At 42.6% G+C, this 25328-nt stretch overlaps 1 protein-coding gene across 7 annotated transcripts in view; it reads left to right on the forward strand.

Moving 5' to 3' along the window:
- The first annotated feature begins 4008 nt into the window (after window positions 1-4008).
- The window catches only part of TRAF3 (TNF receptor associated factor 3), a 69711-nt gene continuing 48391 nt past the window's right edge, over window positions 4009-25328 (forward strand). The window contains exons 1-4 of one of the 7 annotated variants that reach the window (XM_058854306.1): window positions 4009-4175; window positions 5150-5205; window positions 18334-18476; window positions 24826-24969. The gene's annotated coding sequence lies outside the window, so the exon portion shown is untranslated. Of the gene's footprint in view, window positions 4176-4425; window positions 4550-5149; window positions 5206-18333; window positions 18477-22766; window positions 23934-24825; window positions 24970-25328 lie in introns of those variants that run through there. The other 6 variants (XM_058854324.1, XM_058854332.1, XM_058854349.1 and 3 more) reach the window with 6 other exon arrangements.

Genomic DNA, 25328 nt, shown 5'->3' on the forward strand with positions numbered 1-25328 from the left:
ATGAACCCCCTCTACAAACACATAATGGCCATATTGTTTAGAAGATCTCAGAGCAATAACTTTTCAGCATCCCCACTCATCAAGAGTCACCAAACCCTTTTTGGTAAGTGGAAATAAAATTAAGAGCTGCAGTAAAAGGCTAAACCTCTCAAGAACAATATCAGAGAAGACCATAACCAGTACCCATGCAACAAGATATTTACCAAAAAGCTCTCCCAGAAGATTCTGAGAAGGTGGCAGGGGGAACACAAAACAGTCCTTTACCAGGCTCACCTGAGGGAAAAGGTTTTGTGGTGACACAAATCTGACCATCACAGTATGGCTGTGAGCAAGATCCACCACAAACCACCTGATGACTTAATGTCACCAGCCCTTTCTACATCCTGTCTCTGACTAATTTCCAGTGCCTCAGAGGCAGTTGAAAAAAACCTCACAAGCCAAATGTAGATGGGACAGAGGACCAGAAGTAGGCCTGAAACTTGGGAATGATTACAGTACAATGTCAAAGGTCAGCAGCTCAGTCGTCTTCAAATCCCCTTTGGACACAACAAAGCATCATGCTCTGATTTAAAATCATGTAGGTGTTTGTCCCTGGAGTGCTGTTTGTTTGCTCTTGGAATGGTTAGAAAGCTTTTCAGTCTAAGTATACTCACAACCAATTTATGGCCATGCATCACTGTGCTAACATAATCCTTTAATCTAAATAGTACTCTTTCCTTGATATTTACTGTGTGAATTGCACTATTTTGGCTTAATTTGGCTAGTTGAGGAAGCTCAACTTGTTTGCTTGCTTGTTTGCAGCTCCCATTCAAGAATCCAGATACTCTGCTCCCTTGCCACCCCAGAATTCCTCTTCTGCACCTGTGGCAACCTGAGTCAATCTTTTCTGACCGTAAGTCACCAGAACTGGACGCAATTTTCCAAACAAGGTTCCTCAGCTGTGCTGTGCAAAGCCATGATAATACTTCCCTCTCTCTACTAAAAATACCATGCTTCGTGCATCATAGACTCAAGTGAGTCTTTTCCATAGCCATTCTGCTGGCAGCTCGTTTTCCCATGGAGGAACTCACCCTCATATTAAGGTCAGAGCAGTAAACCCAAGGCTACCAGCATCACCGCCCTCCTTCTCTCACTACAGTGTTTTAGGCACAGGGTATTGCTTCTAGCCTTTTTAACCTTGAACAAATCCTTCCTTTGGCAATTGTTATTTGCTGCTTCTTCCAATATCTCTAAGTAAAAATCATCGTTGGGTTCATCCATCATGTCAGTCTCAGGAATTTTCCCCATTTCTCTAAATTTGCTGTTCTGCAATCCCAAGTCTTAGTCAAATATCTGCATTTGTCCTTCTTGCAGTTTAACTTCAGCTGGATTAATTTGTGATCACTCAGTTCATGATCAGTTTCAACATTCTGGCCTTCTACAAGGTCCTTGCTGCTTATTAATACCAGTCCTAAAATAGCATCCTCTCTCATGGACTGTTTGCCTGAGAAATCGAGTTTCTACAACACTCCAGAACATTTAAGCCCTACCAGTTCCCAGTGGTACCTTCTAGTCTGTAGCTGAGAAATTAGTTTCCCATAATCACATGCCATTTGCTCTTCTATGTCTTCCAAATAGTTCTGGAGATAAGTGCCCCTGTTCAAGTTTGTAAGGGATTACTATTTTTCTCTTGGTGTTTTGGTTTTTTTCCTTCTTTCCTCTCAGGTGATTTTCCAATGTAATGCACTATTATTTTATTTCTTCAAACAATTTACTAAAATATGGAGCTACTCCATGGACTTTAGTATAATTCCTGCTGTTTTAAGTAGCTCTCCAACAACTATATTCTAAATACTATTGCCAAGCAGAAGTGTTCAGCATATCACAGCAGCCTTGAGACAAGACTTTAAGCCCCAGAGAAAACATTGCTTATAACATAAAATTCCAAACCAATTAAAGACTAAACATTGGTGACATATCTTGCTGTATTAATTGTATTAGAAATCTCTAAAATTTTGGAGTGACAATATGGAAAAAGAAAAAAGAAAAAGCAATTGAAATGCCAGGTATTCAATGAAATCATCATTTTATCCCTTTGTCAATGGACATTTTTTTTTTAAATGTGAAAAGGCCTCTGAGATCTTTAAATGGTATAAGAATTTGTTTTCACTTTTTGGGAAAGAATACATTAGTACAGCTGCTAGAGCTACAGGCACTGGAATCCTATTATGTTGTCTCCATTTTTTTTCTTTTTTTTTAGGGCAAAACAAGAGGGCACATATACAGCAGCAAAAAGAGTGGCAAAGGAGGAAATTGCAGGTTTGTCTCTGATAGAAACTTATTTGCAGCCCTGCTGCTGGAGAGATCCAGGCTTGGTGCACAATCCTTTCTGCCGGTCCAGAGCGAAGCAATCTTGAACAAGTGATGAGAACATATAAGACATCCGTCTGAGACTTTCTCATGGCAGGTTCACAGCATCGTTTCAAAAGCCGCAGTTGTCTTGACAGCTAAGCCACCTTTGACTGGGGACAGCAGCAAAGGCGGGAGAGAGGGGGAAAGAGAAAAAGCAGAGAAGTGGGATGAGAAGAAAAACAGCACACAGGAGGGAATTAGCAGTGCGGCCAAGCTTCGTGATTTAGAGGCTGATGAGGACAGTGCCGGAGCTAGAGATGTTTAGTTTTGCAGGGCAACGTGGCGTGGGCGTTACGGAGAGCCGGGGGATGAAGACCGAGGAGGGTCAGGATGGATTTCGGGACGAGTGGAGATGCTGCAAGCGGCAACTATGACGCAAAGCTTGTCCGTTCAGGATCACGCATCCAACTGTTCCTCCCTAGTGATCCCTCGATAAACAACGTCCAAAAAGGACGGTGACCTCATCCCACTGAAATTAGCCAAACACCACACATTTCTCCGTGTTCAGCTCTGCACATTCCTCAGAGCTGCGGCTCTCCCGGCTGGCAGCCCCATCGCTGCACCCAGGGGTCCGGAGGCCCCTGTGGGGCAGTTCCTCCAGCAGGGCTCCAGCTGAGCCCCCATCCCCGGCTCAGGCCGGGCATTCCCGGCTCCGGCTGAGCCCCCGCGCCGCTTCTGCGCCAGAGCCGCCTCTCCCCCTCCCTCCCTCCCTCTCCCCGCAGCCCGGTGAGGCGGCGGGGACACGACAAGCCACGACAGCCAACGATGCCCCGTGTAAAAGCGAGACCGCCGGTACAGGCGGAACAAATGCCCCGGTCGGGACACGCCGCGATGCTAGCGGAGCACGACGCAGGCATTTATTTCACCTGGCTGCCGGGAGCGACAGGTTCTGTGGGCTGCCAGCGCCGCCCCCTTCCTCCGGTCGCCTGCGGAGGGGCCGCGGGTGCCTCTCGCACCCCCGGGGCGCCGGGCAGGGAACACCCGCTGCCCGCTGCCCCCTGCCCGCCGCCAGGACGCGGGGCTGGCACCTACGGCCGGCGGCTGCCGGGGCGCCCCGACCGGCCGCTCCCGGGGGACCAGCGGCTCTGGCTCGCTGCTCTTTCCTGGATCTCTTCCAGACCCTTCTCCCCCTCCCAACTGCTGTTTTTCCTCCCTCCCATTCTTCCCAGTGGCATTTTCTTTGTTTAATATACGCTATTGTTTTCGAGGCGCTTCTTTGAGCGGGACTGCTGCACCTCCCTCGGGACAGGCAGGGGAAGCGAGCGGCTCTCCGCCGCGCCGATCCCGCTCTCCTGGAGCCCGCGTCCCGGCGCCATCTCCCGCGCCCTTCCTTCCCTCGGTGCCCGGCAGCAGCTCCCGCCCCCCGGCCGAGCCCCCACGGCTCCGCCGGCACCACCCCGCGCCCGGAGCGGGACGCGCCGCCCCCCGCAGCCCAGCCCGCGCCTCCTTCGCCGGGCGCGGGGCCCCTTCGGCCGAGCGGTGCCCGCGGGAGGGGGGTGACAGCAGCATCAGGTGCAGCCGGGGCCAGCGGCCAGGGCAAGCCCGGCCCCCGGCTGCCGCCTGCGCGCTGAGCGGCTGTGCCGGGCCCGCCCTCGGTGATTGGGAGGAGCCGGGAGAGCAGCGGGCTTCGCCGGGGATTTCCAGCCCGAGCGGGCGGGAGAGGAAGTGCGGGGCGGGGGGAGACGGCACACAGCGGTCGGGACTTTCCGCCGGGCTGGCGGTCGCCTTCGCCCGGCTCCAGCTGCCGCCCGCCGCCCCGCTCCGCTCCGCGCACACGCTCGCAGGTAGGGCGGCCTCGGGGCTCGGCTGGGCTCGGCTGCGCGGCGGCGGCGGTGGAGGAGGAGGAGGGAGGGCGGGAGCTTCGCTGCCGCCGTGGCGGCGGCTCCCGCGCGGGGCTCCGGCACCGGCCGCGCTCGCCTGCCCGCGCTCGGGCGCTCCGCGCAGGGGGACGGGGCCGGGCGGGCGGCGGGAGCCGGGGGCGCTCCGGCGGGGGCACGGCGCTCACCGGGGCATCTGCTGGCAAGCAGGGGCCGAGCGCGCTGCAGCCGCAGCCCGTGCCGGGACCTCGGCGGCGGCCGGTGCCCGGGGATAGATCAGCCTGCGGCGGGCCGGCGCGGACTCTCCTGCCCGGACGCACTCGCACTCCAGGGCTTTGCAGGTGCCCCTTTTCGCTTACTTATTCCTGCCTCCCCCTTCCCTCCCCTGCTCCTCTCGCTCTCCGCCCCGTTCCCCGCGGCGTGTGTGCCTGTGCGGGGAGCGGAGGGAGGCGAGGCCGGAGCGGAGCCGGGAGCCGCGGCGGTGCTTGCGGCGTTTGATGTGTCGTTTGAATGCAGAAGGCTCGCTCGCTCCTGGCTCCCTCCATATGCAGTGCTGGGGGCGGGCCGACGGCCTTTAAAGGGGCATTGCCGGCAGCGCCGCGCCTGGCGCGGAGCGCGGTCCCGGCTGCGCGTCCCCCCGGCTGCCGCTGCGGCGGAGCCCCCGCCGCTCCCCGGCCATGGGGCTGCGCACGGAGCCGCCGGAGCTGCCCCGCATCGGCGCGGAAGGAGTTGTATTTTCGCAAAGTCCGCCTGCCTGCACCGGCGCTGCGCTATGCCCGTCTGCCTGCCGTGAGCGGAAAGAAAAGTGTTTTGTTTTCACACCATTCATTTCATGCGCTGATTCGCGACGCCGCGTTTTAGCCCGTTGAATGAATCGCCGTGTTGTAGGTTAGAAAAAATAATGAATGTTTAAAAGTTTATACTGAGTCATTCCTCTGCAGATTAACCTATGACTGACTCATAATCTGAGAACTGCAGTGGCTTGTAAAATAGGAAGGTAAGGCATTTACGTCTTGATTTATTTGTTTCTTTGAGTGCCCAAGATCTGAATTACCGCAGAAAACCGGGAGAAATTGTATTAATGTTAAGAGGCATAATCTCATGTTCTGCCCATCGGAGCTTGTGTGTGACGTGACAGACTGTATGTGCTCCTCTGCGTGGATCTTTACCACGCATTAGGGCATCTTTCCTCTTCTGCTGTTTCTGTAGTAGTAAAATGTGGGACGTTCCAATGATACAATTTCAAATACGCTGTCTCTTTGGGTCTGTGACTTCTCTAGCTTGTTGAGACCTGAGCTTTATATACTGTATATTGCGATTTATGTTTTCTATTTCTTGAGTAGAATGGTGTGTTTTTCCTTGCTGATTTGTCCCGTAGGATGCATGTAGCATTAATGAGCACTATTCTGAGCTTGCATTCATAGACTGAAAAGGAGTTCAGTGCATGATGCAAAGGTGTACCAGCAGTACCTTAGACAAACGAAATAGTACTGCTACTTAGCAGTAGCTTAGACAAACGAAATAGTACAATTTGAAGTAGTTAGTAAAAATCTGCATTTAAAATGGCTATTGACTTGCCTAGAAGCCTGGATTAAAAGGCTCCACTGATGGTTGTTCAGAACTGGGGAGACCATAGCATGTACTGCATGTTGTCCTCTTAAATGAGCCATTGGCTTCTACCACACGTGGATTAAGGTCCAAATGCTGTTTGTGGTGGTCGGGGAGAAGGCTGTTCATTTGAGGTAAGAAATACTTGAACATTTGGACGGAACCAGTTTTTTATGGCTGCACTGGGAAACCCCTTGTCATAGAGCTTGGTAATGGAAACATCGATGTATCATGAGCTTGGGCATTGCAAGCAGGCGGCACTAGGGGGTTATAAAAGTTGGGTTGTTCCAGCACAAGAATGGTAGGTGTTTTACTGAAATGTGACTTGGTGAGGCAGTTCTAATAATAGCTGGACCTAGAATATAGAATCATAAATTGCATTCAGTATCAAAGCAAATTAATGACTCAGTCTTTAGGCTTTCCCAAAGTCCTCCTTCAATTAAGTTGGGTGATACGAATTTTGAGAAGCCATTCTTGCATGGATTCAGAGAATTCGCGTGTCATGTAAGCATATTTTCTGTTGATACCTGGGAAAACTCAGTAAGATGGCAGTAGTTAGCATCAGTGACCAAAGATTATTTATGAAGTCTTACTTGTCCATGTTAATACAGTTTGTCTTTTAAATGATCTTGGGATCATGTTATATTTTAGATCTTTACATTGATCTTGTCCATAATGAACACTTAAGGAGGGAAGAGGATTGGCTTTTTAGTACCGAAATCCAGCTGTTCTGTAGTAGGTATGGCAATGCTGAAAATACAAAAAGCCAAAAACCTTCATTTTTGATTGATAAGGAGCTGATCATAGTTCTTTTTCAGATGAAAAGGCAATTTAAAAATAGGAATGACTTAAATCTGCTCCTATACCCTAAACTGGCCTTGTATGAATAAATACTGTAAAAATAAAACATTCTGATCTCTTATATCTTAGATGATGTAGTTAGTGGATTTCATTAGAATTTTTTATTATGATAGTGTTTTTTAGTTGAAGATGCTGCATCTTATGATGTATGAAGATTGTTCATTGCACATTTGTTTCAGGTATCTGTACACTGGTGCACAGTTCCTTTAAAGAATTGCCAAGGCTTAAGTTTGTGTTTGTTTGTTTATTTGTTTTAACCTGTGGATACTTTCTGAATAGAATGCTTGTATTTGAAACCTCCTTGAATTTTTGGTGTCTGGCTCAGGAACATCAGAAGTGGTGGGAGAAACTGGAGATTTCAAAATAAGGTATGGGGAGAAGAAGCCAAGGGAGGGAGAGTTGTGTGGTTTTGTGCAGAAGAATAAAGGTGTGATTGTAGGAGTGCAGTAGTTGCACTAGGTTTTATCTTAAACTTTTTAACCTGTGGTGATGAAGTGGTGCTGTAGGAACTACATTAGGAAAGGGCTGGCAGAGAGAATATAACTGGTTTCCCAGCTCAGCCTGCTGGAAGCCCATGCCCTCATAAATGGATAGGTATTTAATTTTGACAAATCACAAATGTTTCTTTTTTTTTTCTGTCTTTTTTTCTTACAGCAGGAGAAAGGACTAGAGAATTGAGAGAAAAAGGGGAGTCAACTTACAGTTAACTATTGTTAGGTGCCCATAATGTAGGAAGATGTGTTCTCTCTCTCTTTTTGTAATGGGGAAGGAGAGAAAAGGAAATAAATGCAAAAAACTCTTTTAGGATATCTAAGGGAAGTAAGGAAAGTATCCAGTGGAAACATCTTAGAACTTAACAAGAAATGAAGCAAAAGGTATTGAGAATTCTGTGTATATGTGTGAGAGGGAGAGATATTTACACAGTCTTTGAGGGAGTGTTTGTTTTCTTCATGTAGATCTTCTCTTCTGGAGCCTTGATAGAAAAATATTATTGCCACTGTGACTTCAATTGCTACTGACTGTTAGCTTTGTAACTAGGTTAACAGGACGAGAGTCTCTAAAATTATATACAACAACTGTAGGTCACTAATCCTCTCCACCCCCCAAAAAATGTTAAGCCTTTGATTCCACGCCGTTGTTCTTCCCCGCTGCTTTACTCTGCATGTATAAAATGTGATTTTAGTAGAATTTCAAGTTCTGCTGTTCATCTAGTCAAGGCAGCCTGGGAAGTGAAGTCTTGACATGTTTGTGTGTGCAGAAGTTCGATATTGTATGTGTGTGATGGCTTCCATCTCCTGCTCACTCCTTGTACTGAAACAACAAGATTTAAATTTTTGCAATTTGCAGGCATTAGAACCTTAGTGGGCATAGCAGGAAAGCCTTAAGTTGGAATATTTTGTAGTTCTGGTATTATTTTACACAGTTTCATAAAATGTTGATTTGTAAAATAGTTTTCTCTGATTTGTAGAGGAAACATTCTGTAGATTATTTGCCATGATAAAAGTTGCTACTAGTTCTGTAGTAATTTAAATGTTTTGAAGTGAATCTCTTCACACACAAACAGTAAATGCTTCTCAAAAATATTTGTGCAAGAGGTCATGAATCTTCCATTTTATTTGTATTAGTGATGACTGTATGGTAGCTCATAATTAGAAAAACTTAACATTTGGGGTAATACTGGACCTTTGTCATGTTTTGGTTTCTGTGTTAATGTGAAAAACATGTTTTTGTAGATAAAGTAAGATATGTGCACTGAAGACAAGCTCAAAATGCCGTGAGTCTTTGCATGTTTCTTAGGTGTCTGGGAAAACAAGTAATATGGATTTCATCTACCTTGAAAAGGGTGTTGCAGATGCTAGTGTAAGATAAGTGCCTTCCTGGCTGCCACTTTGTTCCTGCAAGCTTTGACATCTGTCAAGAAAGAGAAGATGGTCCACTGCAGACAGCAGTGTGAAACCAGGAGCCTGGAGCCTGGGCTTTGGTTTTCTCTCGTTCTGTAGATGTCTGTGCTGTGGGCCTTTCCATTAGGGCCAGACCAACAAGGGGCTCTGATGTTGCAGTGCTGGGTGATGTGACATCATGTCCGAGTCCCAGGGGCAGGAGGGGGATTCCAGTCCAAGTTTCCTACTTCCCTGGGGAGTATTCTCATCATCAAGCCACAGGCCAGTTAAGAGTAGTGTCACTTCCTTCTCTTGAAACTTTTTGCCATGCCAGGAAAAATCAAAACTTAGTGTGCCTAAGAAAGAGAGTGAGAGGAATCATGATGTCTCAGTCAAGTGGTTAGGACTTCATTTAGGATTACTTGGATGAGTAAAGACTTAGAGTCTGCTGATGCTTCATCCACTGTTGTTTCATTTATTTTTTTCTCGTGCGTTTGAAATTGATGTTCTTCCTGAGGTTATCAGCCTTGTCAGGATGTTTTCTTAAGTGTGGAATATATGCTGGGGAAGAAAGGAGGGACTTACTTGGGTGTTGCATAGGTTTAGGTTGTAGTTGGCTGGGAGTTCTGGAAATAACTTGGATGCAGCTAGTGGCTTATTTTGTGTCTTAGCTTCTTGCTCCATATACAGGCCATTTTCCTGGTCTGTAATAACATGGGAATAGCGGTACTTTCCTATGATCTGAGGACATAAAAATGATGAGGTGCTGAGACCCAGCAGGGCAGTGCAAGCGTCATCTGTTGATAAAGTGAGTGAATTACAAGTGCTGTGTGGAGGCATCCAGTCCTGCCTCCCCTGCAGAGCTGTGCCATCCTGCACCGTCAGCGTCTGTGACAGGAAACAGCCCTTGCTTCACTCTTCCATTGATGCCCACAGCAAACATACAGGGCTCTATGAAGCTTTGTGTACAGGACAGAATTTTTTCAGTGGTATTTGTTCCCGTGCTTGTACTTGTTCCCGGCTTTCTCCTTTGAATGTTCTAGAAAAGTAACTTTTTTTTTTTGCTTACTTTATGAAGCCAGCTTTTGTGATACTTGTGCCACTTTGTAACAGCAAAGCCCAGCTCATAAACCAAATTTTAGCAATGTGAAAGGATTTTGTTTTGTATGCTCATCTCTGTACATGTGAGAGGCAGATAATTAGAACAATTATTAGATGTTTTTATAATGGTGCTGTACCAGATTGCCTGTGCCCACTCTGTGTCTTTACACAGAGAGGAACCTTGTGAGGTTGGGTTGCTTTCTGTGTTGAGGCTTGTGAATTAATCAGATGTAAGTCTTGATTTTTGCACAGGAAGTCTAACTTCATAATTTTCATTTAACTTGTTCTTATTTTAATCTCCTTCAAACCATCCCAAGTAACTCCTCTTTCTGCATTTAAGCTCTTCAGTTACCAATGGATTGCTCCTGTCCGTGCTGTGCTTCTCTTCCATCTTGTTTATCCAAACAGTATAAATGCTATTAATTTTTCCAGTTGGTTCTTCTGATCCTTAGAAGTGACTTATTTTGACCTGTTTTCAATCAGATTTCTTGCAATTTTAGTTGCTAATGGATGACTTTTATTGCAGGGTGGTTTCATCCTTGCACTTGAGCAAAGTAACTGCATTCTCCCCTTTACTGCCATTTACATAGTTGTTTTTCTCATTAAATACCCATCTCCAGGATTGTAGTTATTTTCACACTCTGGCAGGTAATTTCTATCTGCAAAATCCACTTTTCTTTGACCTCTCTGTAGCTACCTGCTTCTGTGATTCCCTCTCTGCCCCACCTCCCACTCCAGGTGAATGAACATGCTTTTCTCTTCCAGGTCACCAAAGATACACTGCAATGTACCCTACTGTTGTCTGAAGTACACGCCTGTGATTCTGTACTTGCTCTTATTCCATCCTTTACACTGTCCTCTTCTCTGTTAATGATATGCAGTATCCCTTGAAGGCAGTAGTATCCTGTTCTCTGTCAGGAGTTGAATCATGTTTCTATCTACAGACCCTGAGCATGCTATAGTTCAGATTAGCAAATTCATCTCACTACTCACCCATGGTGTCAATATGTGATGGGAATGCCAATGAATCCTATGCTGTAGTCCAGCTAGTAGATACTGTTGTGTTGCTCATACTGTTTGGCAGGTGGTTTTTGTAGCTGTGTGGTTTTGAGCATGAACAGAAGAATTCTCTTGCAGTCTCTGCAGGAAGATAAAACAAGTTTATTGTTATTTGAGTATTGAATTTTATCAGATATTTTTCACTGGCTGGCACCATAAATTTCCCCTATTCCTCTTTCCTTCTTGCAAATTCCTGAGAACTGCACTTTCATTCTGAAAAGAATTATTTAGACATGCAACTTTCAGTATTTTAGCCTGTAAGATTTTGAGGGAATTTTGGGGGATTTACTCTTTTGGTAGTTTCTGTGGTTTAGTTGGTGTTTGGGGTTTTTTTATTGTTGTTGTGTTGGTTTTTTTTTTTTATTTGTTTGGTTTTGTGTGTGCTTTTGTTTGCTTTTTAAAGACAGATTTGGGACAAGCAACTAAGTATCTACCCACTGCATTCTGTATTTTTTTGCAGAGGAGACTCAAAAGAAATGAGGAAGAAGCTTGGAATTAGCCTGTTTGTGTAAATAAAGCTTTTAGTGCATATAGCCAGAGTATGATGCCATAATTTTGCAGAATTAATGACTAAGATTTTGGTGGTGTTTTTGTTGTGTGTTTTTTTTCCATATGAGCTCTCAGTATATTAGTTGACTGTTTTGAGATGAGCTTGGGCAGACAGACTTTGAAAGTCCTCTGAGCCATACATAAAAAGGCAGTTATTCCAGAACAAGTGTCCGTATGCTGAGTTAATTGGAAAAGTTCAAAGTAGTTGAACCCTTACTTACAGTGTTGTGATTTATATAACGAACACGGAGGACAAAAGGCAGTGAGGAAAAAACCAACTCCTTATGTATCCAGTTATACGTGAGTTCTGTCATGTCTGTTGGCAAGAGATAAATGATGGACATTTACAACAGGCATCATGCTGCACACTTTATTGATGCTTACAATAAATTGCTGCACATCTCCCATGGGGTGTTTTGTAGCAGAATTGCAGCCTGAAGCTGTCTGGGAATGCATAACTTCATCTTAGGTTGGGGTTTGTCAATGTTCTGTACACTTCAGAGGTAGTGACATCTCTGTTTTCCTTTCTGAGGGCAAGTTGAAACATGTCTAAGGTAGCTGACACTGCTGTACAATTCTTGTTGTTTGGGGCTTTTTTCTAAATTTCTAACCAAAATCTTCCTAAAATCTTATCTCCTGGTTAAACCAATGTCTTGTGTACTTGAGAAATTTCTGTATGAATGTAATGTGGGTGTGTGCAGGTAAAAGGACTGTGATTGTCTATGGAGAAATGGTTTGGCTTCTCTTGTAGCTAATCAGATTTTGTAGGGTAATAATTAGGCCATGTGCTAAAGTACCAGTTGTTAACACCTCCAAACTTAAATATTTGTCATGGTAAAGAAAGGGGAAAATTGGTGAGGTCTCCATTAGGTGGTGCTGCTGGGATTGAAATATTTATATACCTAATAGAAGCACATTAGGACTATTTCCATGTCTGTATTTTTCTTTTTAAGGTCTTCTCTTTATTAAAAAAAAAACTTTTCAAAGGCAGGAATACTTGCTAAGGTATGGGGGCTTTTTCAGTTTGAAGTGATTAGATAAAATACTAAAAAGACAGGCTGTCATCATGGGAAGGAGGTATGGAAGGAATCAATCATATGCTTTTTGTGTGGGTGATTTTAGCAGCTGCCTCTGTTGTAGCTCTCATCTGTTCAAGTGTTGACTCTGTTATGTTCATGCCCTGCTGCTATGTAGATGGGGATACTGTAGCATTAAAGAACTGCAGTCTTAAGAAATATTTGATTTTAAAATTTAAATTTGATTTAAAAGTCTGACTATTACAGCAAAAAGGCTCCTGTGAATCTTTTGAGTTCCTATGATCTCTTTTACCCTGTCTGCTAGTATTTTATTTTAAAGAGCTGTGTTTTAACTTAAACACATTATGATGGTATTTTTTTTGCTTAAGCCTTGACTGACTACTGACTTTAGAAAAACCTAAGGGAACAAAGATGGTGCCTACACACAGAGGTACTGAGTACCATCTTAAATGCTGCAGGTTGTCCCCTGCGGTGTGAAGTTGATGCTCAAAAAGTATGAGATCTTCCATATGGCTATACTCTTTATCTGCCAGTTCTACACAGGACTTGGCATCTGGAATAGTACTAAACATCTGTGATTAGACCCTTGACTCTCTGTGCAGTAGTTAGAGCTGAGATTCAAACTGAATTAAAAGGGAATTTGTTAAGTACTCCTTGCTAGTAGGATTGCTTCAAAGATAGCAGAACGAGGTTGCTGAGGTCTTTGAATTCTTCCACACCACAGAGCTGTAAGTAGGAAAAAACCCCAAACTTCATTTTTAGAAATGGTGTTGGCCAAGAGCAATCAAGTTAGTCACATTGGGCTCTCTTTTCATTACAGGTAGAAGCATTTTTAGTATGATTTACAGAATCAAGGTAACTATAACCATCTAGCAAAAAAGGTTTAGTAGCATTAAAAAGCACTGAGCAAGAAATGCAAGAGATGCATTTTTTCATGAGTAACTGAGACTAATCTTTTTTTCTTTCTTTTGAAGAAGACATAGCATAGCAAAAATCCACTTCTTAGAGGAAGAAATTTCAAACAATTTCAGATCTAGCAGCTGGAAGCCTAGCTTAACAGACTTGACCTGAGTTTAACAGCTGTTGAAGTGTGAGAGAGCCAGTGAGTGTCACATGCAATTTTCTGTTTTCAGAAAGAGAAATAGAGAAGTTTGCAAAAATCTTTGTTGGTTTTCTAACCTTGGCCAGGAATAAAATGTGTGATTGTTAAATGCTGTTAGTTGCTCAAAATATAACAAGTTCAATTAATAGGCAGGGGGATGATTCTTCTTTGCCTTAGTCATTTATTTTGGAATAACTCCGTGTGATAACTGGAAAAATGGGCAAATTGTTTTGTGAGAGAACTTGAGCATGAAGTGTTTTATCAGTTTGCTAATAATAGGTTAGAGCTGGCTAATAATAACCCTTAAAGGGGCAATTAAAAGATAGCAGCTAAGATGTTGTCCAGCCATACGAATGTGTCATTCCTTAGTTACGTGATTGTCTTGGTGAGTGAGGCCAAAGCCAAAGGTGGAAACGAATCAGGAAAGAAGAAAGCTGGGCTTGGTCACCTTGAATAGAAAGCCCTGATTCTGGCATTGTCTAGGATTGTATAGAGAGAAGGCTAATAGTATTCTGCACTGTCTTAGTAGATACATAAAAATGAACAAAACCTAGCCTTGCTTCTTCCCTCCTACCTTGACTTTCAAGTAGTTTGGAGACTAACTCTGTTCACAGGCTAAGATTTGGCAATTAACAGGATTTACTACTGCATTTTGCTGTGCTTGGACCCAGATTGATGAATAATTGTTGCTCCTACAGCCAGAATGGCATCCAACAGCGTATCCCACTGGCATGTTGATCAGAGAGGATGGAGTCAGGGCAGGGAAGAAATGACAACAAACTTTAGTGTATTGAGGTTGTGTCTTGTTTATTTTTACATGAAGAAGGTAGTGAGGGGAGGCCTAAGGAGTGATAAGAGCAGGGTTGTGATACACCCATCAAAAATGAGTGAGATGGTGTATTTCTGCTTACAAAAAAAAAAAAAGGTAGTAAATAAATGATCAAACATGAGATTTTTCGTAAATGAAGGATTTTATTTGTACAGGTATCTTTTGAGAAAGGAGTATATGCACCTGTGCAAGATTTTATTGATGCACAGGAAAGCTCTTGATAATAAATATGGATGGCTGTCCTGAGTTATTAAATGAAATGCTAGAGCGTGATGTTAAGATCAGATGCAATGTGTCAGGCTTGATGGTGTTACTGACACCAAAATGAAATTGTGTATCTCCATCACTCAGAGTAGGTCCAGAGCTGCGGAGTACTGGAACTCACTTTTTACATTTAAACCTAGTGTTTAAATCACTGCTGAACACGAGTTTTATGCTATATGATGTTGTGAGCCGTAGAAAACCCAGTCATGATTTCGTCATGATTTTAGGTTTGGGTTTGTTTTGTTGGTTTTTTTTTCACTACTGCAAGCATAGCAAATTCCAAGGAAGAGGTGGGAAGGCCAAATAAAGATGTACCAATATCTTAATGTTGTAGTCAGCTACCAGGGCTCAAGCATCAGAGCCTATTGCCAAGTGTTACATACATTAAGTAAAATAGAAAGAAGAGCATTTAGTGAGTGTTTTAATAATGTTTCTGTATGGCCTTATTCCCTGTTAGAGCTCCCTGGGCCCATATGATGCATTCCTTAAACTGATGTCTCTGTTCTTCTGGTCTCTACTCATTTTCCTGTAAATAGAAATGCTTTTAAGAAAGCTTTAATGTTTGGATACAAGTGACTTTTGGGGTTTCTGACTGTTTCCCTATAGCTACTCTACTTATCCAGATCTTCACTGCAAGAGTAAAGAGGCTAGTGTATAATGGCTGTAAATAAATGCAGAAGAGTTCAGCTTCCAGTGTTCTAAGATGATGTAGGGTATTAATCTGTTTTCACTAACCAGGGTAAGTGGTGGCTGGGGGTCATTCTTTCTGCAGAAACCCACTGTGGTCAATCAGTCCTCTTTGACAGTATTACAGCTTTGCTATGACTGTGGCAGAACCAGTTGGACAATCCAAACTAACCTTGGAAAAGCAGGCAGTATGAGAATTGAAATCAGGCTGATGAATTTTCAGCATTGTAACTGGTAAAACTGATCTACTGCTGATACCAAATGAGGGAGAAATAAATGCATGGGGGAAATAGATACTGGAGTGTTACACATGTTAAATCAGTAACCACTGCCTGCAATCTGCCCAGAAGTAATTGTTTCTGGTAGCTGTCTAAGGACAGAAGGCTTCAGGGCTGTCTCTGGTGTGTACTCAGGCTTGTGGATAGTTGGGCTGGAGATGTGAAGTCTGGGAAGCCAATATGTCATACAGGGGACTTTGTCTGTGGGCAGAGCACTGTAGAAAGACACGTCCCCATTACAGAAATAGGAGTCTTTCAGGTGTGGAGTGGGGTTCTGCCTACTTTCATCTTCTTTTTCTCGTTCACCAAAGGCCTAGATCAGGGGCTGGACTATAGGCTGAAACACAGCTGTTTGTTACTGCTGCAAGGATTTCTTTTCCTAATTAATCCTTTAACTGGTCTATGTTTTTTATTAGTATTTTATTTCTTGTGTGGTTATTTTATTTTGTTTGAAGTTTTTTTTTTTCTAATGTGCACTGTGAGTTTTGTGTTTCAGATTACTGTATTGAGATTCTTCCTGGTACCATGTGGAGACACAGCATTAGAAAAGAGTTACTGAAGCTTCTTTGCCATTATGTTCCTATCTGAATCAAGGCAATGGGTTTTATGGTGCTACCTTAGCTTGTAAGACTAGCTTCAAGGGTTCTGAGCTCTGTAGGGCCATCTTGCAAAGTAGCAGATTAAGCTTGCTCCAGCATGATTTCCAGATGTTTAACACTGTAGGAAGAGCTGTACTTGCTCTTGAGATTTGAGTGGAAGACCCAAGGCAGACCACAAATCCCGTATTTTTCTGGCTATAGTTTTTTACCAAGGCAATTCAGGAGTGCAGCTTGCCAGCTCATGGAAGGTGAGGACTTGTATCTGTGTGTGGATAAAGATGGTGAAGTCCATGTAAGTACAGCAGAGTCAAAACTGACCAGAAGAGTCTAGTTGCAGGTGAGGAGCAGTGCTCACTATCCCAGGAGACAGAGCTGTGCTGCTGTTTGCTTTCCCTGTGAACTGATGGACACCTTGGGAACTGCTGAGGACCCAAGAGAATGCTTTGGTAATTATGACATGGAGATGTTGCTTTTTACTTGAGCAGTGCAGCTGCATTGCTGGTCTTGGTCTGTATGTTCCAGAAATAGAATTTAAGCCTTCAGATGAGTGAGTGCATCAGCAGGTAAAAGAAAGAAACATGCTTTTTGTTTTCTGTTCTGCATGTGCTTTCTTGTTTTTCTCTGTAATTACAGGTTGGTTCTGTTGTGCAGTGGAGGCAGCCCCCATCACTAGGTTTCAGTTTAAAAGGAAGCATAGTTACTTGAGTCAGACCTTTCTCATTCATTCTCTGTTACCATCAGCATGGCTTTTGCTGGCAAATACATAGGTAGATTGTCTATGAGAAGAAAAGTGAGATGGGATGTCTTGGTGTACTGTGGAGGGATGAGAATGTTTCAGTAGGACAGAAAGCTTTAGAAAGGATTTGCATCACCAAAAACAGGTAAAAAAATAAGAATTATAAAAAAAACCCTTCATATACTACATTATGGAGCATCAACACTAAGGGTTGGCTGAATATGAATTTAACTGTTTGAATTTGAGCTTCTAATTATGTGTGCCCCTGAATGCTTTGTGGCCTGGTAGGAAAGTTATTTTGCACTGTCATGGTAATAGACTTATACTACTTCAGTAATAAAACAAATGTGGTCCCTGTGCTTTTGAAATTTAACATAGGCTTTAGTTTATGTGCAGTGTCGTAATTTTAAGTCTCTTTTAGAGCTCTAATCCTGATACTTGTGCATGTATGATCCATGACATTAATTCAAAATATTTATTCAATTTCTAACTTTCAAAAAGTTGTGTGATGAAAACGCTTACTCTTAAGCATCATTCAAAATATTTCAAAAGCAGCATCTAAAATATAATTTGCATTTTTAAGTTGGTAATTTTGAGCAGATTAAGGGGAGTAATATAACCTGTGGAATGTTTTAAATTTACTCTTCGGTTTTTAAACATAATCCTTAAACTGCCATCAGCCCTCTAAGGAAGGATTCCATCATTCAAGCTACTTTACTTGAGTAAACTGGATTTTATACTGTAGTGGTGTTGCAGTGTATTTTCCTTGTTGAAAGAAGGAAGGAGCTCCTTTCAGTTCATTACTGACTAATGATTCTTGGCTCTCTTATTAGCCTTTAAAAGTAAAGTGAAAATGGAAGAACTAAGATGGTATCCTGCTTTCTTGTAATGCATTCTGACTGGCTCACTAATTTTCTACAAGAATAAAACTGGTTCCTGAAACTGTTTCAGTTCTTAGTATCAGAGCTGAGAAATGGCAACAATGTGCTAACCAAAATTTTATGCTGGCTAATATGTTTTAATACCATTTGGTGGTAGTCTAAAAGCTACCTCTGTTTCCAGTGTTCACATTTCCATCCTTTAACATCAGAGTGTGTTTCCTATGCTGAGAAGGTCGGAGAACAGTAGCCAGTAAAATTAGAACTGTGTTGTGAAATGGAGCATGCATCTCAGATAGTTTCTTTTCTTGGTTTTGGTTTAGGTTAACAGAAGTATCTTTACATCTGCAGTTTCTGGAAATTTAAGAACACTGTGAACCTCTGGCCAATAAAAATTTTCCCATTATGTAAAACATTCTTGTAGATATTGACTCACTGATGGTAGTGGTGACTTCCTGCATGAAGTAAACAGACTTTTGCAATGAATTTTCTAGTGAACTAGTAAGTTTCAGTGCAGCTTTTTGATTTGCTGTAGTTTGTTACGGTTGAGTGCAGCCTTTACCTACCATTTTTCTTTTTTGCCTTCAGGCTTGTGAGAATTGTTTCTGTATATTAATAGGAGATGCTCAAAACCGACTTGACTTGTTTGTTTCCCAGCAGGAAAGCCTAAGTGCTTAGGCTTTAACTGAATCAGGACCAGCTCTCAGCAGTGGGAAACAATATATTAATCTATCGGAAGCACAGACTGCAGTCTTGTGTGTCACTGGGGTTTGTGTTGTGAATTTTTTTCATGTAAACAGGTAGGTAGGAACAATTCATCTGCTGTCTATGTTTTTAATATGTACATTGAGAAACCTCATGACAGTTGTGTGAGTTGTGGGTTTTTTTGGTGGGATTTTTTTTTTTTTTTGTTTTAGTATTAGTATCATTGCATGCTGCTGTAAAGTACCTTGTTCTGTTTTGCATTTTCACATCTTTAAGTTGATATTAATTTAACAAATCGTCTCCAGTGCCTGGGCTTGGTTTAGTTATGAATGAAGGTGATACCTCAAAAGTCAAAACAAGTTTCATTCTCATTTCTATAAATAAACCCTCTTGTAGCATTGTTCTGTCTCGTTGTGTGTCTTGCACACAGTCAGAATGGACTATTTGGCAAGTTCTGCATTCTGCCTGATGGACTTAAGTTGCATGATAGTATATGGAGCCTTGGTTTTTTTGTTCCATCAGTTGTATTTGCAAGGAAGGTAAGCAAATTATTATCTCGATTTCACAAAAAAATCTTCCCCTCAGTTGTTTGATTTCAAGTAGATTAAAAATATGATTAGAACTCATAGGTGGTAACCAGCTTCCTCAGTCAGCCACAGCCTAATTTGGAAAACTGCATTTAACCTTAGTTGCAAGAGGAGAAAATGTCCCGAATCCTTTAGAACAGTACCTTAAATACGTTTGGGGTTGTGCTTTCCTTCCTTGTTCCACTCTACTTTTTCTGGAGTTTAAAAACAAATTATGCTTCTAAAAAAAAAAAGTTAGTCCTGTTTGCCTTCGGTTTAAGCTTTAAATTAGGAATGGATAAAAGAAGTGAAACGTGCTCCTTTCAGCTTCTTGACGTGAACATAGGAAATTCGTCAGTCCTTCAGGTGAGTGATGGGGGTTGTGTCTTTGGAGAGGAGCAGCAGGTGATGCTCTGGGACTGCTCTGTGGCTTTTTCCTCAGAACAGGTACAGCTTCATAAAGCTGGAAGATAGAGAGGCTCTTTCAGAATTCTCAGTGGAAAGGGATGAAAAGTGAGCTTTTTGCTACACTGTTACTAGACCATATGTTAAGCACTGTGACTAAGAACTTCTTGGTGGTAATAAATTATGTGAAGTAATGATGGTGTTTATATCCAGAAGGTCATGTTCTTGTCATAATAAGTTCTTTTTGTAGGTTCACTTATTAGTATAACAAGTCCTTTTTAGGTTGTGATCTAGAAGTAGCATCTGAAGGGTGCAGGAAAAGGAAGTAGTCTGCTGGAATAATTGGACACTCTTTTGGCCTTTTTTCTATCTTTTACTCTCCCACGCAGGACCATGATATGAAGCAGACTTGCTATCTTTCTGTAATATTTCTTTTTTTCCCTTGGCCACATCTTATAAGTTGGTGCTAGGTGTTTGGTGGCATTTTCCTCAGAAATGTTGTGTGCCTCTGTGCTGGTATGTGAATGCCTGCCAGAAAGCAACTAGGCTATACATGGCTATCTTGAAGTAATTTTCACTGTCCTGAAGCAAAATAGGTTAAGCAGTGTTAAGGTACTAGTCTTAGACTAACTGCAGAAACAACAACAACAAAAAATTAAAGATTTTGTTTTACCATTTATGTTTGGTTTTTAGGGGAAAGGGATATTTTTGGTCCTTCTTCTCCCCAACTTTACCAAAATATAATTGTTTCTGTGTTCCTTATTTCTAGTTATTTTTTCACTTTTGACAGTTCCCAGCTTAAGACTGGAGTCCTTTATACAAGGTAATGCATATGAAGAGATGGGAACTTGGTAGGTGCCCAGGTAAGATCAGAGAAGGGGGATCTGTTCCTCAACAAAGGAGAATAGAAATACACAGAAGTGCTTTAAGTCATGCAGAAAGTCTCTGATAGCTTTTCTGATTTCTGATTACTTCTGTTTCAAAGCCAAGAGGCCTCTCTTTCCCCTTTTCAAATTTGTGATAATGTTTTTAAAATGCTATATGTCATGTGACCTGCAAACCAAGGAAGGGATTTGAAGCTGAAGATGACCTTTAGTGGTGAATTATTTTCAATAGACAAAAATTTAAAATACAGCCAACTAAAACTTTGTTTGAGAGCCTAAAATGGATATGGATTGTCCACTATAGGAATGTCAATGTTAATTAAGCCATGTTAGAAAAAAAAATTTTAAATTGTTGTTTCAGTGCCTGGAACTCAGGAGCCTCTGCAAAGCGTAAGCAAAGGACTCTTGCACAGCTTTGAGAAACTTAATCTTCCTCTCATCTGTTGGTGGGGGAGTGGGTAGTAGTTGTGTTAATTGTATATCTGAGTCTGTACCTATGTTGCCCATTATATTGGCCATTTAAGGGAAAGGAAAACCTAGAAACATGTCCCTAAAACCAGCCAGCCTTTGCACTGCTTTGAGCCAAACCCCCAAAGGATGCATCTACCTCTCATTTCCTTTCTGCTCATCCCCATATTGCACGCTCTGATTGCTGGCTACTGCCCCTCTCCTGAGGGGTGCCAGAGGGCTGTGGAGCTTTCTGAGCTTTCCATGTCATTGCCAGCATGTGCTCAGCCCTGCCTGATGTTCCAGTGAGGCTGAACCGGAGGAGACTGGGCAGGATGCTCCCCCAAGGAGGACCTGGATCTCCAGGAGTAATAGATTGCTGATGGTAGGCAGCTGTGATGAGCTGGAAGGTCTGGCTCTGAGCCTGGCTCTGCAGGATGCAGGAGGAAGGAGGGGTGGAAAGCAGTGATGAGCCTATTGTTTCAAATGAGCCAGCAACTGGCTGATTGACGCTGGGGGCTCATTGTTGATCCCTTTGCTCTTAAGCGCAGCTGTGGAGAGTGGAGGGGGATGGAGGTAACTCCATGGGATGGAGGTAACATTATACATTAGACTTCAGGTGAACAGAGAGGCAGTGGACATAAATTAAAAAAAAAAGTATTAAAATCCATCTGGATACAAGAAAAGCTTTTGACTGGGGATGTGCTCAAACACTGCAACAGGCTGCCCAGTGTGGTGGTGGAGTCACTCTCTGCAAATACTCAAAAACCCGATGGGTGGCTGTGCTGGGCGTCTCTGCCTGACCCTGCCTGGGCAGAGGGGGCTGGCTTGGGTGGTCTCCAGATGTCCCTTCCAACCCCACCCCTTCTGTGAGAGCTTCTTTAATATTTGGATGTATTCTCTTGCTGCTGTTGTGGAACACTTGGGGAATAATTACAAATGCCCCTGCTGGGCACTTGTCTTACAAATACTGCTGTTGTGTAATCACTGCAGTTTTAATTGTATAGGGAAAGCATCCAAGTGCTAAGTAGTTAATTGACTAAACTCCCCAATTTAAGCAACAAAAGCAAAAAAAAAAAAAAAAAAATAAAAAAAAAATCCACCAGTATCTCCCCCTTCCCTGAACCAAGAAAACACCAAAACACCCTAAACCTTAAAAGACATTTTGGTTTTAATCCCTTCAAATATTATGGTTATGAGAATTAAAGGTAGCTTTATTATGACAGAATTGTTTATTATTTTCCCCTTATTCCCTCTAGTTTTGCCACAAAGTACTATCCTCAAATTGTCCTGTGAAAAATGCAATAAAAAGTAGGCAGGAAGATGAGAGGAGGAGCAGCAGAGAAAATGCTAAGAGATCCCACCAAACTCTGCAGTTTATGCCTTTCAGCCCATGAATAGGAAGTCATGAGATGATTTGAGAGAACTTTCCTGTAGCTGTGTTTCTTTGCTGGGCTCTCTCAGCCCTCCCCTGATTGCATTTTGCACAGCCCTCAGAAAGACTGCAGTGCAGTAGTTGGCAAGGAGGGAATTACTAGGAGGGAAAATCAAGCTGTGGTGGCTCCTCTTGCAGTGTGGTGTTGCTGAGATCTGCATTTCGGAGGAGGTAATGAACAGCTACCTTTGGGTTTCCAATTTGGAAGTCTGGAAGCTTGCAAAAAAAGGGATGTGGATAAGTTTTCCTTAAATGTCCTTAGAGTGTGCATGGCATGCTGGACAGCCACTAAGGTTATTGATGCAGTGGTTTGGGTTTTCTTTTTGATACAAAGCACCTGCAGTTTCTGCCTAATATTTTGTTTTTAATCCTCTGTGCTCAGACAGTGGAGAAAAAGGTAAGGTACTTTTTGTTGACTAAAATATAAAGGATAATGGAAGTAATTTCTGTATGTTGTAGCATGCAACAATAACTGTGCTTGTTGGAAAGTAAAAGTTTGATTGCCTTTTTTATTGCTTGTAATACATTGAAATTCTTTGTAATAATTTCCCTGAATTATCTAGTGTATTCAAGTTGAGAAATAGTTATGTGTACTTCATTAGTATTAAAAAGGTTTGGTTTTTTTTATTAAGTTATCACTTTGATTTTCCAATATAATACAGAAATATTTTCAAGATCAACTATTTTCAATTGTTCTGAGAATGTTCTTCTTTTTATGTTAATCTTAGGAGCTAAATCCCCAGTCCTTTCTATGTCTTACCAATATATTTGGATTTTTTTTTTCATGCCAGATTTTTAAGGGCATAGCACTGTCATAACGCTGCTGTTCAGCTGTGGAGTGCACTTGTTTAGTAAGAATAAAACTTTGGAGGGACCTTAATTCTCTGTGGTTTGGAAGGGGTTGGTTGGTGTCTTGGGAGGGAAAGGAGAGGCTGAAAGTGTGAAATGCCCCGCACTAAATTCGGATTTATACCTAAGAATATGAAGAAGCAGTGGCCCAGGATCATTGATATCATTGGTGTCTGAAGTCAGTATGGGAGCTAAGAGTTTTAAGACTTCAGTTTTTTGCCGAGTTAATATGTAAATGTTTAGTACAGAAATTTGTACTACTTTCACGACATCTGTAGGTATAATGGGCTGACTCGTAATTTATATACTGCTTTGGTGGAGAAAGCATACAGTTGTAGATCTTTTTGTTTGAGTAAGCATTTATTCCTGGAGTTTTCTATCAATCTCAGTGCTGGGCTATTTTTCCAGGTACTGTGTTTGTAGAATGAACCAGATTGGGCTTTCATGGGCCTGCGTGTGTTTTGCCAGAATCTGTAACCACTCATTAGCAGGTTACTTACTATGACTATTGTCCATAATAACATTGCAGCAGTAGTAGTAGCAAAGTAGCAGCAGTAGCCTTTCCTTTCCATTTCCTGAGGACCAAAGGTGAATTGTAGCACGTGACTAAGATCAAAACAATCAGAAAGCCACAAACCCCCCTGTTTTATAGCCGTGGAAGCCTGTGGCATTCCTCCCGACTGGCTAAACGCTATCTTGGTCTCGTGTTACAAAGTCCCGCTCTGCTTCAGCTGCGGCCACGGGAGCGAAATCCCAGCTTGCGTAGGGCCAGGTAAGCGTTTCTGTGACGGTGTGACCTTCCGTAGCCAGCCGTGTGTCACTGCTGAGGCTGATCCATGTCCGCAGCGTCGTGTGCAGGAGGACAGCGCGGAGCTGGGCCCTCGCTGCCGCCCGGGATCGCCGCTGCCCTGGCACCGCCGAACAGCCGCCCGGCTCAGCCACAGCGCGCTGCTGGATCGGGCCTAGGTGGGTGCAAAGCTCGCTGGCAGGAGTCGAGCGGCTGAAATTCCTGTAAAATGTGCTTTGGCTCGCTATTGTCCGTGGTGAGGGTAATGCTGCGTGCTCGCAAAAAGTTGGCCTTAACGTGTGTCCTGGGGTGACTTTATGATACTTTATGATACTGGTATCCCCAAAGATGAGAGAGGCTGTGGAGACTTCAGACTTTGTGTAGTGGTGACCTGGGTATTGTGGTAGCATTTGTTAAACTTTACTGTCATGTTTAAGAGTGCACTTAGATGCAGATTGATGAAGATTTGTATTAATTATGCTTTTGGACCATTTTCTTCTTTTTCTCTGCTTATAAAAATTCCAGGATCAAACAAACGTCCCCAAACTAAGTTGCTTTCTTCTAATGACCTCTGGGAATATTGACATGGGATGTTATTTTTTTAAGAAACACTCTGCAGAACACTTAATTATTTTCCTAGAATTGAGCTGGTATTTTCAAATAGAACTTATCATACTTTCCTAGAAAATGACATTGTTTTGAAGATTTTTGTACAGTCTGTCATGACCCACAGTGTATCTGGGTGGAGAAGTTTTTGTGCTTGCTTTTGTGAAAGCAAGAAATATTATCTGTGATTTTAACTATGCATGTTCTCCTTTAATGCTATTTCCTTAAGAGTCCTTTGTGAGCGATAGTGGAGGAGAACAAAACAATAGTTTAAAAATCATGTTGATAATGTTTTGTGTAGTGTTCTTTGTTATTTATCTTACATTTAGGTTATTTTTAAAATTCATCATTAAGAATTAGTTTGATGGTCTAATGAAACTAATGGAGTACCTTGATAGATTCTGAAAAGCCTGTTACAGGGTTTTTGAATGAAGGTAATGTAACTCAAACTTTTTCTTTCTTCAGGGCAAAGAAAGAAACCAGGCAGACTGTAGCAAAGCTCCCTTTATTGGCAAGAGTAAAGAGAACCCTGTCAGAGCATTGAGAAAGCCTATTCTTCTTTCTTCTCAAGCTGCGGATCAAATGAGATTCAAATAAAGCGAAGGAAATGTAAGCAATCAGAGTCTTCCAGATTTGGGGGAGGTGTGGGAAGAAGTACACAGATTTGATCAAGAAAGCTGTTGCATGGATTCTGGGAATCAAGAGGTTTTATTTAAGCTAACGACTCAGTTTTCAATATTATCATCTCTTCAGTTTTCTGTGAAGGAGAACTGTTACATGAGAAGGAACATAGAATTTCCAGACTGATACAGAGTTTACCTGTTAGCAGGTAATTAGTGAAGAGATTAGAAAGAGCAGTGAGAACAAAGGCTGGGCAAGAACTGTAAAGGATTTCAACCATTTTGCTGTTTTGGCAGCATCTGTGATACCGAAGTGGTGTTTAAATGGGAAAGAGTCCTTTAACCTGT

Source organism: Poecile atricapillus, chromosome 1 (assembly GCF_030490865.1).
Source record: "Poecile atricapillus isolate bPoeAtr1 chromosome 1, bPoeAtr1.hap1, whole genome shotgun sequence".
In the NCBI taxonomy this organism is placed as follows: Eukaryota; Metazoa; Chordata; class Aves; order Passeriformes; family Paridae; genus Poecile; species Poecile atricapillus.